We start from the raw sequence: 17,191 nt of genomic DNA, 5'->3' as shown, positions 1-17,191 counted from the left end.
TGCTATCTGACAGTGGCTAGACTGTCCTATAAGCCTGTGTGTCAGCAGTGCTGTAGACCTGTTTTCCTCTCTTTCAGTCAGTTATGGTGACAGAGTGTTCTGCTTTTGGGCATGTAGTTTTTCCTCTGTACATGTCTACTGCTGTTCATGTGGGCCTGTGTCTTGAGTTCACCAGGCAGGTCACTTGCAGCAGAAAAGTTTGTCTTGCCTGTGATCCTGAGGCTCAAGTTCACTCACAGGGTGCTGCCCACGGGCTCTCTGTGACGGCAGCAACCAGGAAGATCTACGCCACCCTTTCTGGGATCTTCAGTGCATCAGGTTCCAGATGGCCTTTTGTTTTTACCTCTTGCTTCCGAGATGTATGTGCAGAGAGCAGTCTATTCTGGTTTCCCAGGCTTGTCTGCCTATCTGAACGTTTAGCTCTCCCTCCCACAGGTTTCGGGTGCAGAGAACTGTTTATCCAGTCTGTTTCCTTCAGGTTCTGGCGGTGTCTCAGGCAGGGGTCCTGCCGCTCCTGGGCCCTCCCTCACGGGAGCCCAGAGGCCTTCTACAATTTCCTCTTGGGCCAGGGATGTGGGCAGGGGTGGGCAGTGTTGGTGGTCTCTTCAGCTCTGCAGCCTCAGGAGTGCCCACCTGACCAGGCGGTTGGGTCTCTCTCTCACGGGTTCTGCTAGCAGAGTCACAATTACATTCTTACACAAACACACACACACACACACACACTCACACACACACATGCATACATTCTCATAATTGCATACTTACACAGACATCAATACTTACATATGCATATGGTGAAAAAGACCAAGGACCAGTACAGAAAGATGAACTCCAATCTTTATTACAGAGAGAAAGAAATCGCTTCTACCCTTTTAATGCTAAGTGATTTAAACCCAAGTTTGTAAAAGAAAAGGCCTGTTCCTTTTAACAAGACTAATTTTGCATTGCTATTAAGAAATGTCCTTTTCTGTCCCAAGATAAGGAGAAACCTGCCTGCACCTTCTATTCTTTCCAGCTTCTTCTTTTGTCCTCTTTTCACCTGCATTCTCTAGATTGCTCTCTTATGTTACATAAGTTATTCCTCTCTACATTACTTCTCAGCACAGATCTTTTTGTCTTAGTTCTACTTACCTTTGTTTTCCTTATCTCAAACTGATCTTTTCAGGTCATCCCCTCTCCTGCTCTGTCCATCTGTCTCTGTCCTTCCAGTTCAGACCCTCTGTCTCAGTCCTTCTGTGTGTCTTCTCTTTGTCCTCAGCACCTAAAAATTTTTCAGAATACATGATCAGGTGTTAAATTGTTCACCACAAGTACATATGAAAGATCAAAGCATAAATAGAAATACAAGTTTACAACCGAGAATGTTTACATGGATATCCCTCAGGAGTAATTATCTGGCTAAACATTCATCACCAGTGTCAGCTCTACAGGTTCACTGAATGTATAAAACCATAGTTGTTAGTGAAGTTATTTACAAATAAACACAGTCAATATCTTATCCCCTGTCCTTGCACCTGTAACAAATAGTTTATGACACTTGATAACTGTTTTTGCAACTTCTTGAATTGTGTTCTGAGTAGGAGAAAGTCTGTTTACTGTCTTAGAATAATTAACTGGTGACACCTGGGAGACTGGAGTTGTCACTGGAATTCTGACTATCAGAAAGAGACTTGTAGGAGTTCCACTATATAAGAGCTTAATAACCATTCATATAATTTTAGGAATTATTGTAGGATCATTATTAAGACTAAAGAATTCATCTATTTGTATGAATAGCATCACTACGGGACAGTGCAACTTCGTAGGCCTGCAGAGATCTGCTCCAAAGGGGTGTGCTCTTACTCAATGATTGCTATATATGTCTAATAATAATAACACGAATAGCATTTCAATAGCAGGAAACTTTCCAGAAATGAATCTCTTACAACCTTGCTTAATAAGGGCAAACCAGTTGTGGATTATAAAATAATCCAAGGCTGTCCATCTGAGGATGATCACCTGTTAGTTATGAGCTTGTCCTGATATGGCTCCTGACACTTTCTTCTCAGTCCTACATGGTACCTTCTACAAAACTGATAATATGATCCATCACAAAAAAGGCCTCAAAAGATGCAAGAAGATTGAATTAATTCCATTCAAACTATGAAATCACTAAGAATGGTCTTCAATAACAACAAGAACAACCAAAGTCCCATATATACATGGTAGCGTAAGATTGATTTACTTGATGAGAACTTGTTCAAGGAAGAAATAAAGAAAAAATTAAAGACTTTCTAGAATTTAATGAAAATGAATGCATAAATTGGGAACACAAAAAAGCAATGCTAAGAGGAAAACTCATAGCTCTGAGAGCCTCCACAAAGAAACAGGAGCTATGATACACTCGCAGTTTGTCCGAACACCTGAAATCTCAGAACCAATAAAAATCCAAATACACCAAGAGTACTAGACAGCAGGAAATAATCAAACTCCGTACTGAAATCAACCAAGTAGAAACAAAAGGTATTATGTAGAGAATCAACAAAACCAGGAGCTGGTTCTTTGAAAAATCCAGAAGATAGGTAAATCCTTTGTATTCAAATTAAAAATAACAAAATCAGAAGTGAAATAGAGATATAACCATAGAAAATGAGGAAGCTCAAAAAATTATCAGATCCTACTATAAAAGCATATACTTAACAAAACAGGAAAGCAAGGATCAAATGGATAATTTTCTACTTAGATACAAGATACCAAAGTATCTTGAATCACGATCAGATAAACCATCTAAATACTCCCTTTACTTGTAAAGTAGTAGAAGCAGTCATTAAATGTCTCCTAACCAAGAGATCCCAGGATGAGGAAGGTTTAGTACAGAATTCTCTCAGACCTTCATAGAACATCTAATACCAATATTCTCCTAACTATTCAACAAACTAGAAATAGAAGGAACACTACAGTCTTATTACTTTTCTGACACCAGAGTTATGTAGATTTTGAGAAAGAATTATAAGAGCTGATGCTGAGTTCAACCACATAAGAACAACAATGTCAATGAACCAGTATGTTCTGGATCTAAAACAATAATCAAAGACTATTCGTGGACAAACCTATGGTTCCAAATGCTTATGTTGCAGAGGATGGCCTTTTTGGGCACTATTGGAATGAGAAGCCCTTAGTCCTCTCTAGGTTTGACTGTTAGTTCAAGGGACAGTAAGGCAGACCAGTTAGTGATCTTATGGACAGAAAAGTGGGAAAGGAAATAACATTTGAAATGTAAATATAGAAATATCCAAATAAAAAAGCAATGTATTTTGTTAAAATATAAAAAAATGAAAGAAATAAAAGAAAAGAGAACTTCCAGCTAATCACAACTATGGACTCAGAAATCAAATGGGTCACTGTCAGGGAATGGCAGTCAGAGTAATACTAGTCAAAATATTGAGATGATGAAGTCTGAATTAGAAGCACTTCTCTCTCCCAGATATCAGTGTCAGACTCAAACTGCACAATAGGTATCCAAAGCACGGAGGAGTTTACTCTGAGCTGAGGACACGATACTTGTCTGTCTCTTCTTCCTTAGGAGGTTTTTCTTCTGGGCAAAAAGAGTAAAAGCCATGAGCTGTCAGGAAAACAAATGTGCCAAGATAAAAACCTGTCTTTTGGAATAAAGAAAGTAATAATATAAACTCTCTGACTTCCAGGAACCATAAAAACCAGGGATTTCAAGATGCTTCTGAGAGGCTACAATCTCTTTATTCCCATATGTGGAAGGCTCAGGTCTAGGCTATCTCTTCAGCGATTCCACTCAACTCCTACACAGGACTCACTGAGCTTTCCCATGGGCCACGTATTTCTTCCTTTTTTTAATAACAAGACAGAAGGCCAGGTTCCTTTTCCCCGTCTCTGATCTCTTCATCATCTTTGTTCTCCTTCCCAAAGGCTGTTTACTCTGAAGTAGAGGCCACTATACAAATCCTAGACGTAAGGAAAGAATATCTGAGAGGCAGGATACAAGAGATTATTCAGGGAGGGACTAATGCTGATGTCACTGAAAGCTGCCATGGCCTACCTGCTGAACAATTTCCTGACCAGATTCAAGGGTGCCCTTTCGAGGAGTGACTCCTGGTACACAGTGGAAACCTTCATTTACTAAATCTCCCTAAAGCTAGAGACTTCTCTGTGCTTTATTAGTGGTTACATGCTCTGAATGGAGAATGTTAGTCAGGGGCTTGGCATGGGTAGAAATGATTTAGGAACATGGAGTGGAGGAGATTCTTCCAGATAATATTTTTATTCCCAGTTTTATTACTGTGACATACAGTTCAAATTTCTAGGTTTTCTCTGTTTCCCAAAGGCCATTATTTTGCATACAGACCTTTAATTGAATGAATATGTATTTCACTTTTTTATTGTACAATCCTTGATTGGGGACTTTATAAATATTCCTCAATGTGTACTCAAAAATTCAGTTCTCCAATTCCATTTTCTGCAATGGTTTTGGCAAAAAAGTGGGCCCAGCTCTAGAGTGAGTATAACAGTGTAAACATTGTGTACCTACTTCAAATGATAAACTCCCAAATCCTTAATTTATCCAAAGATTACTAGACATCAATACTGCAAAGGATCACATGGACTATAGAATTCAGTTCTCTATTCCCATTTGATATCAGTACTACAATAGCAACCTTAATGTGTTCCTGTGCAGGACTTGAGGGTTGGATGTTTTACCATGATTCTTTGTTAAGGCCAAACATAAGATAATGGAGGATGAGCAGGGAGAAGAACGGCTAGAGGACCAGTGAAACCTCATCTTCCATAGGTTCAAAAGAACAGGAGGGAGTCTATTTGACATTGTCATTTGTGGATTCTACATTCTTGACCTAGTTGCTCAGAATCCAAATTAAAATTCCACATGATGTCACAGCTGTAGGAACCAACAAATTATATATATATATATATATATATATATATATATATATATATATACTAAACCAATATTCAAAGACTATACATGGGTAGACCTCGGACTCAATTGCATCTGTAGCAGAGGATGACCTGTTTGGGTCCCAATAAAAAGAGAGGCCCTTGGTCCTCCCTAGTTTTGATCCCAGTTAACGGGAATGTGAAGGCGCAGTAAGTGAGCCTATAGAAGAAGGAGAGTGGGACCGATTAGGGATCTTATGGGCAAGAAATAGGGAAAAGAAATAATATTTTAAATGTAAATATATAAATATCCAATTAAAAGAGCAATATAATTTGTTAAAAAATGATAAAAAATTAAAGAAATTAAAGAAGAGAATCTGCCAGCTAATTAGAACTATTCATTCAGAAATCTAAAGTGTCGTTGTCAGGGAATGGTAGAGTAATACTAGTGGAAAGACTGAGATGATGAAATCTCAGGTAGAAGCACTTGTCTCTTCCAGATATCAGTGACAGACACAAACTGCACTATAGGAATCCAAAGCATGAAAGAGTTTACTCTGAGCTCAGGACACAATTCTTGTCTTTCCCTTCTTCCTAAGGAACTTTTCCTCCTGGCCCAAAAGGACAAAGGCCATGAGCTCTCAGAAAAACAACTTTGCCCTTTCCAACAATTGGCTTTTGGGATATGGAAATTAATGATATAAACTATCTGAATTTCAAGAAAAATAACAACAAGGGAAGTCCAGATGATTCTGAGAGGCTCCCTGCTCCATATTCCCATATGTGGAAGGGTCAGATAAAGGCTTTCTCTTCAGTTATCCCACTCAATGCCTACCCATGTCTCACTGAGCTATCCCATAAACCACATCTTCCTTCCTTTCTTTATACAAGACAGAAGGCCAGCTTCCTTTGCCCATCTCTTATCTCTTCATTCTCTTTGTTCTCCTTCTCAAATGGCTGTTTACTCTGAATTTGAGGCCAATTAGTAAACCGTAGAGGTATTGAAGGAATATCTGAGAGGCAGTTGCAGTCACAATAGCACTTGTGACATCACAGAAGAAGCTAGGGCTCTCCAGGTTACAAGAGATTTTTCAGGGAGGGCCTAATGATGATGTTACTGAGAACTGCCATGGCCTACCTGCTGAACAGATTTCCTTACATTGACCAGATTTGGAGATGCCCTTTCCTGGAGTGTTTCCTGTGACATAGTGGAAACCTTTACATTCTACATCTCTCTAAGCTAGGGACTTCTCTCTGCTTCATTAGTGGTTACATGCTCTGAATGGAGAAGTTCGTCAGGGGCTTGGCAAGGTTAGAAAAGTAATAGGAACAAGGAGTGAAGGAGATTCTTCTGGTGAATAATTTTATTCCCCGGTCCAATCCTGTGACATTCAGTTCTATTCCCTAGGTTTCCTCAGTTTTCCATGTGCCAGTATTTTCCCTACAGACCTTTAATTGAGTGAACATTGTTTTGCATTATCTGATTGTACATTCATTGACAGGGGACATTATATATATTCCTGCATGTGTACTCAAAATTTCATTTTTCCAATTCCCTTTTTTTTTTGCAATGAATTCGGCAACAAACTTGGCCTGGCTATTGAGTCAATATAGCAGTGGAAATATTCGTACATAATTCTAATGATCAACACACAAATCCTTATTTTATCCAAAAATTACCAGACATCAATAAAACAAAGGACCATATTGACTATAAATTCCGACCTCTAGTCACATTTGATATCTTTACCACACTATCTACCTTCCTGTGTTCCCATGGCCAGACTTGAAGGTTTTAGATATTTTACCATGATTCTTTCTTAAAGCCAAATATAAGAAACAGGAGGATTGGCAGGGTTAAGAAAGCTTGAGGAACAGTGAAACCTGAACTTCAAGTACAGGAGAGAGTCTATTTAACATTGTCATTGTAAACTCTACATTCTTGACCTAGTTGCACAGAATCCATGTTAACATTCCACCAAAAAGATGTAGGCACCAAAAGTGTGTGTGTGTGTGTGTATATATATATATATATATATCTGTCACCAATTATAATTGATGAAGCTAAGAAGTGCATTCTGCCAGAAAACTGATATAGCTATGTTGTGAGAGACACAGCTAGAGCATGTCAAATGCAAAAGTGTATGCTATTGGTAAATCTGTGAACTGAAAATGGACCTCTTGTTGGTAGATTTTGAGAAAGGCTAACAAGAGCTGAGGGGACTTTCAACACCATAAGAACAACATTGCTAATGAATCAAAGTTTTCTGGTATGAGACTAATATTGAAAGACTAAACGTGAACAGACCTATGTCTCCAACTGCATATGTAGCAGAAAACGGCCTTGTTGGGCACCAATGGAAGAAGAACCACTTGATCCTCCCTTGGTTTGATTCACAGTTAAAGAGAATTAGAAGGGACAGTAAGGGAGTTATAGAAGTAGTGGAGAGGGACCAGTTAGTGATCTTATGGGAAGAAACTCTTAAAGGAAATAATATTATAAAGGTGAATATTGAAATATACATTAAAAAAACAAATAAAATTTGTAAAAAAAATAAAAAATATATAAGAAATAAATGAAAAGAAAACTGTCAGCTAAACACAGCTGTTGACTGAGAAATCTAATGTGTCAATGTCAGGGAATGGTAGTCAGAGAAATAATATTGGAAATAGTGAGATGGTGAAGTCTCAATTAGAAGAACCTCTTACTCCCAGATATTGGCAACAAAGGGGGTAGAGCTATAGAGTGAACAGAACAGTGAAAATATTGTGTGCCTACTTCAAATAATGAACTCTAAATGCATATTTAATCCAAAAATTGTGAGACATCTGTAAAGCAAAGGACAACATGGACTTTAGAAAGCAGATCTGTAGTCCCAATAGATATAAGTTCTATAAATCTACCTTTGGTTTTCCCAGAGCCAGACTTGAGGTTTTTGGATATTTTATCATGGTTCTTTCTTCAGACAAAACATAAGATTCATTTGGATGGGCAGGGAGAGGAATGACTTGAGGTACAGTTAAACCTCAACTTCAATATGTTCATAAGAACAGGATGGAGTTTATTTGGCATTGTCATTTGTGGATTCTACATTCTTGAACTACTTGCTCAGAATCCATGCTAAAATTCTACTTAACCTCATTGCTGTAGGAGACACTATATATATATATATATATATATATATATATATATATATATATATATATCACCAAAACTAGATATGATTGATGAATGAAGTACCTGCTTCCAGGTACCGGATATAGATCTTTCCTGGGAGACACAGCTAAACTTATCAAATACAGAAGTTAATGCTAGTGGCAAACTAGTTTACTGACAACTGATCTGTTGAGATTTTGAGAAAGGATTACAAATGCTGTGTAAGTGAGGGTTCTGAAGGTACCTGGAAGAGAATGTGGGACAAAGGACGCAAGAAGGATGCCAAGACAAGAGCCTGAAAAAGGCATCTATTTTATTTTTCTCCAAGGCTGAATTTATAACATCACAGGGGTTACAGAGGGAGGGGGAAGTAGGAAACATTTACGCAGGGCAAGAACACAGGATTCATTTGGTTATGGAACTGATGTTGAAAGGACGTCAGAAAGTTCACAGGTTTGTCGTATTATTAATCAGCAGGACAACATTATCATATTATTATTTTTCTTGACCACCAGATTTGTATTAGTCTTCTTCAGCTGGCTGGGGATTTTTCATGAACCTAGTTAATTGTTAACTAGGTTAACATGAACCTATTGTTAATTCTAACAATAATAATAACATCTACACAATGGAGGGCTTCAAGGGCATTGCAATGGGTTTCTAGAGGGTCCTCTAGATTCCTTTCTCCTCCTAGAGCACCCTCTAGGGCCTATGGCCTGTGAAAACTAGCAAGTCGTCCTGTCACAGCCGTAAGCCCCTAACAGGACCAATAGCGACTACCAAGTGGACTCTCAATCCTCTCCAGTGGTGACTCAAACACTTCAGCCATCAGAGGCAGACAACACAAGTCAACATGAAACAAAAACCAGACATGACACAGAGACAAAACAGAAAGTAACACAGAACACAAAACACAGATTTGCTTGAGCTTACCTCTGATCTCTTCGCCAATTGTGGTCTGGAGGGAACAGAGTTCCCTGTGATGGACCAAAATGTTGTAAGACCCCATAGTGGACCACTTCTGGAGCACAATCACGGAGCACAGATTGACAAAGTGACCACTGCAGTAGCATGAGGGTATAAGGTTTTAAATCCACATATGTGAGGTTGCTCATCCATACAAGGAGAGCCAACCTTGTACCCATAAACCACACAACTTTTATTCATTACAGGGGGTAGACTTCAGTAAAAGGGTTAGCCCATCCATTAAACAATCACTAACTCTGTACTATCTTTTGAATCAGTTGTTCCCTCCTGGGGGAACTATGGACAAATATTTTTACAAAATCTAAGATTTTTTTTTTAAATTTTAACCCTATTTGTGTCCTGAGTGACTCCCTGAGACATGTCACAAAAGATGACTGTAGAATGCTTGTTCCATCACTCAGCAAAAGCTCTGGGATGGGACGGGGGTGGGAGCAAAAGCTCCAAGGGGGAACGAAGGCTTCCACAAACAAAAAGACAGACCAGCCTATTCACAGTGATAGACGTTCTCCTCAAGAACATCTTCAAAGAGCTGCACATTGGTAGCCATTTGTAAGTGAGAGGTCTGAGGGTGCCAGGAATAGAATTGGGGACAAGGGTCGCAAAGAAAAACGTTAAGGTAGGAGTCTGATCAAGGCAAAAATTTTATTTTCCTCCAAGGATGAATTTATACCATAACAGGGGTAACAGAGGGAGGCGAGAAGTAAGAAACATTTACTCAGGCCAAAGATACAGTATTGGTGTGGTCAGGGAGTCAGCTGATGTTGACATAATATCAGAAATGTCACAGGTATGTCATATTATTAGTCAGCAGGACAACTTTGAAATATTATTATTTTTCTTGACCACCAGATGTGTATTAGTATTCTGCAGCTGGGTGGGGATTTTCCATGAAAATAGTCATACTTAATTCTAACCATAATAATAACATAAACATTGGAGGACGGCAAGGACATCGCTCCAAAGAAATTGAAGGGGCTTTCAACTCCATACTAAAAACAATTCCAAAGAAACAGAGATTTCTGGTACTAATCCAATATTCTGTGCATGGACAGAACTATGGCTCCAATATCATATGTTACAGAGGATGGCCCTATTGTGCACCAATGGAAGGAGAAGAACTTTGTCCTTCCCAGGTTTGACTCCCAGTTCAAAGAATGTCAAGGTGCAGTAAGGGAGGTTATAGAAGAAGGGTAGTGGGACCAGTTAGGGGTCTTATTGACAGGAAACTGTGAAAGAAAATAACATTTGAAATGTTAATATAGAAATATCCAATTAAATAAGCAATAAAATTTGCTAAAAAATGAAAAAAATGGAAGAAATAAAATAAAAGAAACTGCTAGCTTATCTCACCTATTGACTCAGAAATGTAAAGGGTCACTGTAAGGAAATGGTAGAGTCATACTACTGAAAGACTGAGATGATGAAATCTCAACTAGAAGCACTTCTCTATCCCAGATATCAGTGTCAGACACAAACAGCACTATAGGGATCCAAAGCCTGAAGGAGTTTACTCTGAGCTGAAAATACAATACTTGTTCATCCCTTCTTCCTCAGGACCTTTATCTTCATGACAAAAAGAATAAAAGTCATGAGCTCTCAGGCAACAACTGTGCCCTTCCCAATATTGGCTTGTGGAATAAAGAAATGAATGATATAAACACTCTGACTTCCAGGAACTATAAGAACAGGGAAGTCCAGATGCTTCTGAGAGGCTCCCATCTCCTGATTCCCATATGTGGAAGACTCAGATCAAGGCTGTCTCTTCAGGGAACCCACTAAAAACCTACCCAGGACTAATTTAGCTCTCCAATGGACCACGTATTTCTTCCTTTTTTAACACCAAGACAGAAGGGCATCTTCCTTCTTTCCACCTCTGATCTCTTCATCCTCCTTTTCTCCCTCAAAAATGGCTGTTCACTCTGAATTAAAGGCCAATTAGTAAGCCCTAGAGGTACTGAAGGAATATCTAAGAAGCAAGTGCTGTCACAACAACACTTATGACCTCACAGAAGGAGCTAGAGCTCTCAAGGTTACAAGAGATTTTTCAGGGAGGGACTAATGATGGTGTCACTGAGAACCTCCATATCCTACCTGCTGAACAGCTTTGCTTTCATTGACCAATTTTGAGAGTGCCTTTTCCAGGTGAGTCTTTTGTGACACAGTGGAAATCTTTACATACTATATCTCTCTAAATCTAGAGACTTCTCTTGTCTTCAATAGTGGTTACTTACTCTGAATGGAGAAAGTTGGTCAGGGGCTTTGCATGGGTAGAAATGATTTAGGAAAATAAAGTATAGGAGATTTTCCTAGATAATATTTTTATTTCGAGGTTCATTCCTGTGACATACAGTTCAATTTTCTAGGTTTTCTCTTTTTCCCGACAGGCAGTATTTTCCATATAGACCATTAATTTATTGAATATTATATTACACAAATGTGATCATGTTCTAGTTTTATTTTCTTGCATAGTGCTGAAAAAATGATACCCAATACTGTATTAGAACAAATATTACATAGTACACCTAAAGAAATCAAATTCCTTCCAAGGCCAACGTAACATCATAAGTAAGCAATTTCAATTTACAGAGAAATGTTTAAATATTGTATTATTTATCTTTAACAGTACTCAAGAATCTTTAAAAAAACAGGAATCTAAATATCTGTATAAAAATGTCATATCTGCTTTAAATGATCAGAATGCACATCTGTGATTGGCAATCCTTATTAAAACCTATCAGGAACTGAGGCTAAACCTGGGACAGAAATCAGTCATCAACAGTTCAGCCTTTGTGACAGTCACACCATTAGCCTGTGCCGCCATTGTTCTTGATCCCTGACCTTAAAAGGTCCCAGCCTTTCCAAACCTCAAACTGTTACATAATTTTTTTATTACCTCAGAGTCAGTAGGGACAACATCTTAGTCAGCTTCACAAGCAATTTACTTTTCCAAATGTGTTTTAAGGTTGGCGGTCGTCGCTGACCATTCTACATTTCCTTGGGAAATGATGGAAGCACTGATCTGCCCCAGAGGCAAATCCTAAAAGATCTTGACCACTGTTATTGCAAATACCAATGGCGCTGCCCTCTGAGTGGTGTGAAGCTCCATGAGGATTTTCATGCACTTCTTAGATTAAGAGAGATATTAGTGCAAAAACCGAGTGACACTCTGCATGAAGTCCTCGTTGGGTTCCTGACTCTCCAAGGTCCAACGGGACTGGGCGGAAGAGTGGGCCATACTGCAGGAGTTCTAAAGCTGTGCGCCATTCCTCCTTCACAGGCCTTGGCCATACTCCATTTCAGAACAAAATTTGAACCATGCTTTTAACCTGGATAGAATTTCAAATACTATACTGAGTAGGAAGTGTGGGAATCCTTACATTGTCCTTAACTTTAATGGAATTTCTTTATGTTTCTTTCCATTTAGGTTGATGTTGCGTGCTGGCTTGCTGTCCATTGCTTCTATTATGTTTCTGCATAGGACTGGTATCACTGATCTCTCTGATGCTTTTAACATGAAGGGGGGTTGGAATATTTTTGCAAGCTTTTTCAGCACCTAATGAGATTATTATGTGATTTTTTTCTTTCAGTCTCATTATATAGTAGATTATATTGATGGATTTTAAGAAATTGAACCGTCCCTGCCTCCCACTAGATATTAATAATTACATAGCATAACCAACAGAAGGGATCTCATATTCTCACGCATACTCTTACAGCTCTCCAAAAAAAACAAAAACAAAAACATGCAAACAAAAAAATCATGCACCCTACAGAACAGATCTAATACTCACAAAAACACTCAAACATCCCAATCGAAAAAACAAAAACCAAAAAACATGCAAGCAAAAAAAAGCACTGCTCCTGTAACATCAAAATAGCATGAACTAAATATCACTTCTCATTAATACCTTTAAGCATTAATGGCCTCTACTCAGCAGTAAAAGGACACAGGCTAATACAGTGGATTTAAAAACAGGATCCATCCTTCTTTTGCACTCAAGAAACACAATCTAGCAGCCGAGATAGACACAACCTCAGACTAAGGGATCGGCAAAGTTTTCCAAGCAAATGGACACAAGAAACAAGATGGTGTAGCCATTCTAACATCCGGCAAATCAGACTTTCAACCAAAAGTAATCAAAAGAGATGGGGAAGGACAATTCATATGCTTCAGAAGAAAAAGCCACCAAAATGTCATCTCAGTTCTGGATGTCTATGTGTCAAAGACAAAAGCAGCAACATTGGTGAGAGAAATATTCCTGAAGCTTAAATATCACATTGAACCTCAAATATTAATAGTGGGGAACATCAATGTCCCACTCTCACCAAGGACAGGCCATTGAGACAGAAACTAAAAAAATATAAATGATGTAACTAATACGGGGTTCAATTAGATTGACCTCAATGATATCTACAGAATAGTTTACTCGAACACAAAAGTACACTCTTTCTTTTCAGTACCTCATGGAACCTTATCATAAACTGACCATGTTCTCCCACACTAAACAAGCCAGAACAGATACAGAAAGACTGTGCTAACCATTGGATCTTTTCAGATCACCACGGATTAAAACTGGACTTCAACAATAAGAAAAAGTGTATGAACTCATTGAAATTAAATAGCTCGCAACTGAAAAACAACCAGTTCCGAGAAGACATGAAAAACAAAAAGGGTTCCTAGAATTTAATGAAAATGAAGGCACAGCTTCTTCAAACTTAAGGGACATAAGGAAAGTAGTGCTAAGAGGAACTTGCATATTCAGCACTGGGCACTTTCATAAAGAAACCAGAGAGACCACACACTAGCAACTTCACAGCACACCCTAAATCTCTAAAATAAAAAGAAGCAAATACATATTAAAGGAGGAGACAGCAAGAAATGATCAGACTCGGGGTGAAAGTGATCCATCAGAAACAAAGAGAATACAAAGATCAAAAAAAAAAAAAAAAAAAAAAAAAAAAACAAGAGTTGGTTCCTTGTAACATCAACCTGACAGACAAACACACAGACAGATAATCTAATAGGTTGAGAGAAATCATCCAAATAACAAAAACAGAATTGAACCAGGGAGCCGTATCAATGGACACTGATGAAAGTCACAGAATCTTTAGGTCTCACTTCAAATACCTGCTGTCTCAAAAATTAGAAGCTCTGAACAAAGTGAATGATTGTGTAGACTGATTACACTGATCATAGGTAAATTCAGGTAGGATAAACTATGTAAATAGCTCTATAACAACTAAAGAGACACAAACAGTAATTAAGTTTCCCCACTGAAACAGCCCCAGATTGTTTGAGTACAGACTCGTACCACATTTTCAAAGAATTCTCAACCTACTCCAAAAAACAGAAACAGGAGGAAAATAGCCAAACTGATTCCATGTCACCACTGTCACCCTGACACCTAAATCACAAACGACTCAACAAGGAAGAATTTCAGACGAATTTCCCTTACGAACATTGGTGGAAAAATTACTAGGTAAAATGTTCCAAAATAATATCCAAGGGCATATCAAAACCGCCATTCAGTGCCATCATGTAGGCTTCCTCTTGAGGTTGCGGGAGTGGATCAATCTAGGAAAACCCATCAAAGTGATCCACCATATAAGCAAACAAAACTGAAAAAAAAAAAATTCTACCCTCAGGATTTTCCATTAACATGCGAGCTCACTTGGAGTTAACTTTGTGGATGTTGCATAGCATGCAGTATATTTATATGTGTGTGTGTGTATATACATATATATATAATATTATATAATAAATTAATATATTAAATTATTATATACTAACATTATAATAATATAAGTAATATTAATATACTACATTAACATTTTAAATTGTTATATATCAAAGTTATGCTAATATATAATAAATATTACTCTAGTATATTAATATATTGAATTATATTATTATAATAAATAATAAATAAAGATATACTACATAAATATATTGAATTATTAAATATTAATATCATGATTCAATATAATTAATATTTATATATTATGTTAGTATATTAAATTATTATATAGTAATAATACTATACCTCTCTTACCCTATTCTGACTCTCTACCTAACCCCATCCTCCACCCTCCATTATCAAATTTCCTCTCTGGCTCCCTGTCATAGGCTCTAGCATTTACTGAACAATTAAAATAGACAGAAGGTTCATATGCGATCTCCTTAATACATGATAGAGGTCTAGTTAGAGGCATCCTCCTTTGAGGAAGCTGATAAATATAAGGATACAAATACCGTTTGCCGGGGAAGATCAAAACTGAATAATGATATTGCATATCTATTCAGTGGATTCTGAAAGAACGAGGAATATTCTTCCTATAGACCTAGCTGTACTACTCCTGGCCTTATGTCTGAAAAGACATCTGCCATACCGCAAAGACACGTGCTCCATCATGTTCCTAGCTTCATTCTTCATAATGAGTAGAAAATAGAAATAACCGAGATGCCCCTCAATGAAAGAATGGCTACAGAATATGTGGTTCATTTACACTATGGAATACTACGCAGCTATGAAAAATAAGGACATTGTGAAGATGCGGTCAAGTAGATGGAATGGGAAAGTATTGTTCTGAATGAGGTAACTGAGACCCAAAATAACATGTACATGATTAAATTTAAGTGATTAAAAGAGGGTATTAGCCATAAAGTACAGAATTCACACGCTGCGATCTACAGAACCAAAGAGGCTAAACATGAAGAAAGATCCAAGAAAAATGCTTTGATTTCACTCAGAAGGAGGAATAAAATAATGAGAGGAGGCAGATGGAAGGAAAGGATTGGGTGGCTGAGGGGATGGGAAGGGATATGGGGTTTGAGAATCATTTCTTGGGAGAGGCGTGCAAAAGGGACAGAGAGCCAAGAGAATAAACTGAAATCAGTGACTGTCCAGGGTTGGTGCTATCTCTATGATTTGCCTGCAATCTGGGATGGGTGAGGCTACCCTGGCATCGTTGAGGGTGACTTTAGCTGAGACTCGTAGCAATGGGGATACAGATACTGAAATGGTCACTTTCCGTAGCCACGGAGGACCTATGGTGGAAGGTTAAGGACACAAACCACCCCCAAAATTTTGACCCAGAAATTGCCCCCTCTGTAAGAAACACAGGGACAGAGATGGAAGAGGAAATGAGGGAATGGTCAAAGGATAAGTGGCCGGATGTGAGACTTATCCTATGGGCAGACGGCAAACCCTGACATTATTAATGGTCCTTTCTTGTGTTTGCAGACAGGAGGGTAGCATTATTTTCCTCTGGAAGGCACAATGGAGCAGCCGACTGAAACAGCTGCATAGATGCACGGCCAAACATTGGATGGAGCTCAGTGAGTTCCACTGGAGAGCTGAGGGAAGGGCTGGAGAAGCAGAGGAGCTTAACGGGCTTCACGATATTCCATGACAAAACCAAATTTACACAGTATCGTTCCACATATCCAGTCCTACAAAGGATAATAAATGGCAAAGTCCAACACATTGTGGCAAAGTAAAACCATAGATAAAGAAAGAAATTAAACTTTTCTCAACAAAACAGAGAAGAGAAGCACACAAACATAAACTAACTTCAAATTATGAAAAAACAGAAAGCAACCATCACTATTCCTAAATATCTCTAAACATCAAAGAACACAATTGCCCCCTAAAAAGACATAAATTAGCAAACTGGATATGGAATGAGGACCCAGCATTTTGCACTACAGGGAACACAGCTCAGCGAAAAAGACAGACATTACCTCAGACTCCATATTTACACAATGTATGGAGAAGAGTAAATATCCCCTTTCTCCACAGGGGACTCTAGGTCATTCTGTCCAAAAGGTGAGGCTCCAAAATTTTCACATATACATCAGAGAAGCTAGAATTTTCCAAAACTAAGCAGGATTCTCTGAGTAGTACTCTATCTCATTAAGAGACGGTGGGACAAGAAACATATACTAAAGGAATTCTACCCACAGCCACATCTTAGAAACGGATGGTTGATGTGACACATATACAAAAGATTTTCTTGGACATATTCCATCTGTAGAGAACATTATGGATCCAACTGTATGTGAACCAGGAGTGGTGGAACATGAAATGCAAACACTAGTGGCTGTAGCATCCTTGATATCTGAGGAAATTGATTCCTTGT

At 38.3% G+C, this 17,191-nt stretch overlaps 1 long non-coding RNA gene across 1 annotated transcript; it reads left to right on the top strand.

Moving 5' to 3' along the window:
* The first annotated feature begins 10,767 nt into the window (after nt 1-10,767).
* On the top strand, nt 10,768-16,746 carry LOC134484263 (uncharacterized). The gene is made up of 3 exons (XR_010061678.1): nt 10,768-11,191; nt 12,474-12,532; nt 16,294-16,746. It is a non-coding gene; the product is annotated as an uncharacterized LOC134484263 (long non-coding RNA).
* Nucleotides 16,747-17,191: the final 445 nt, after the last annotated feature.

This window comes from Rattus norvegicus, chromosome Y (assembly GCF_036323735.1).
Source record: "Rattus norvegicus strain BN/NHsdMcwi chromosome Y, GRCr8, whole genome shotgun sequence".
Taxonomy (NCBI): domain Eukaryota; kingdom Metazoa; phylum Chordata; class Mammalia; order Rodentia; family Muridae; genus Rattus; species Rattus norvegicus.
This window is presented reverse-complemented; position numbering and strand designations above follow the sequence as displayed.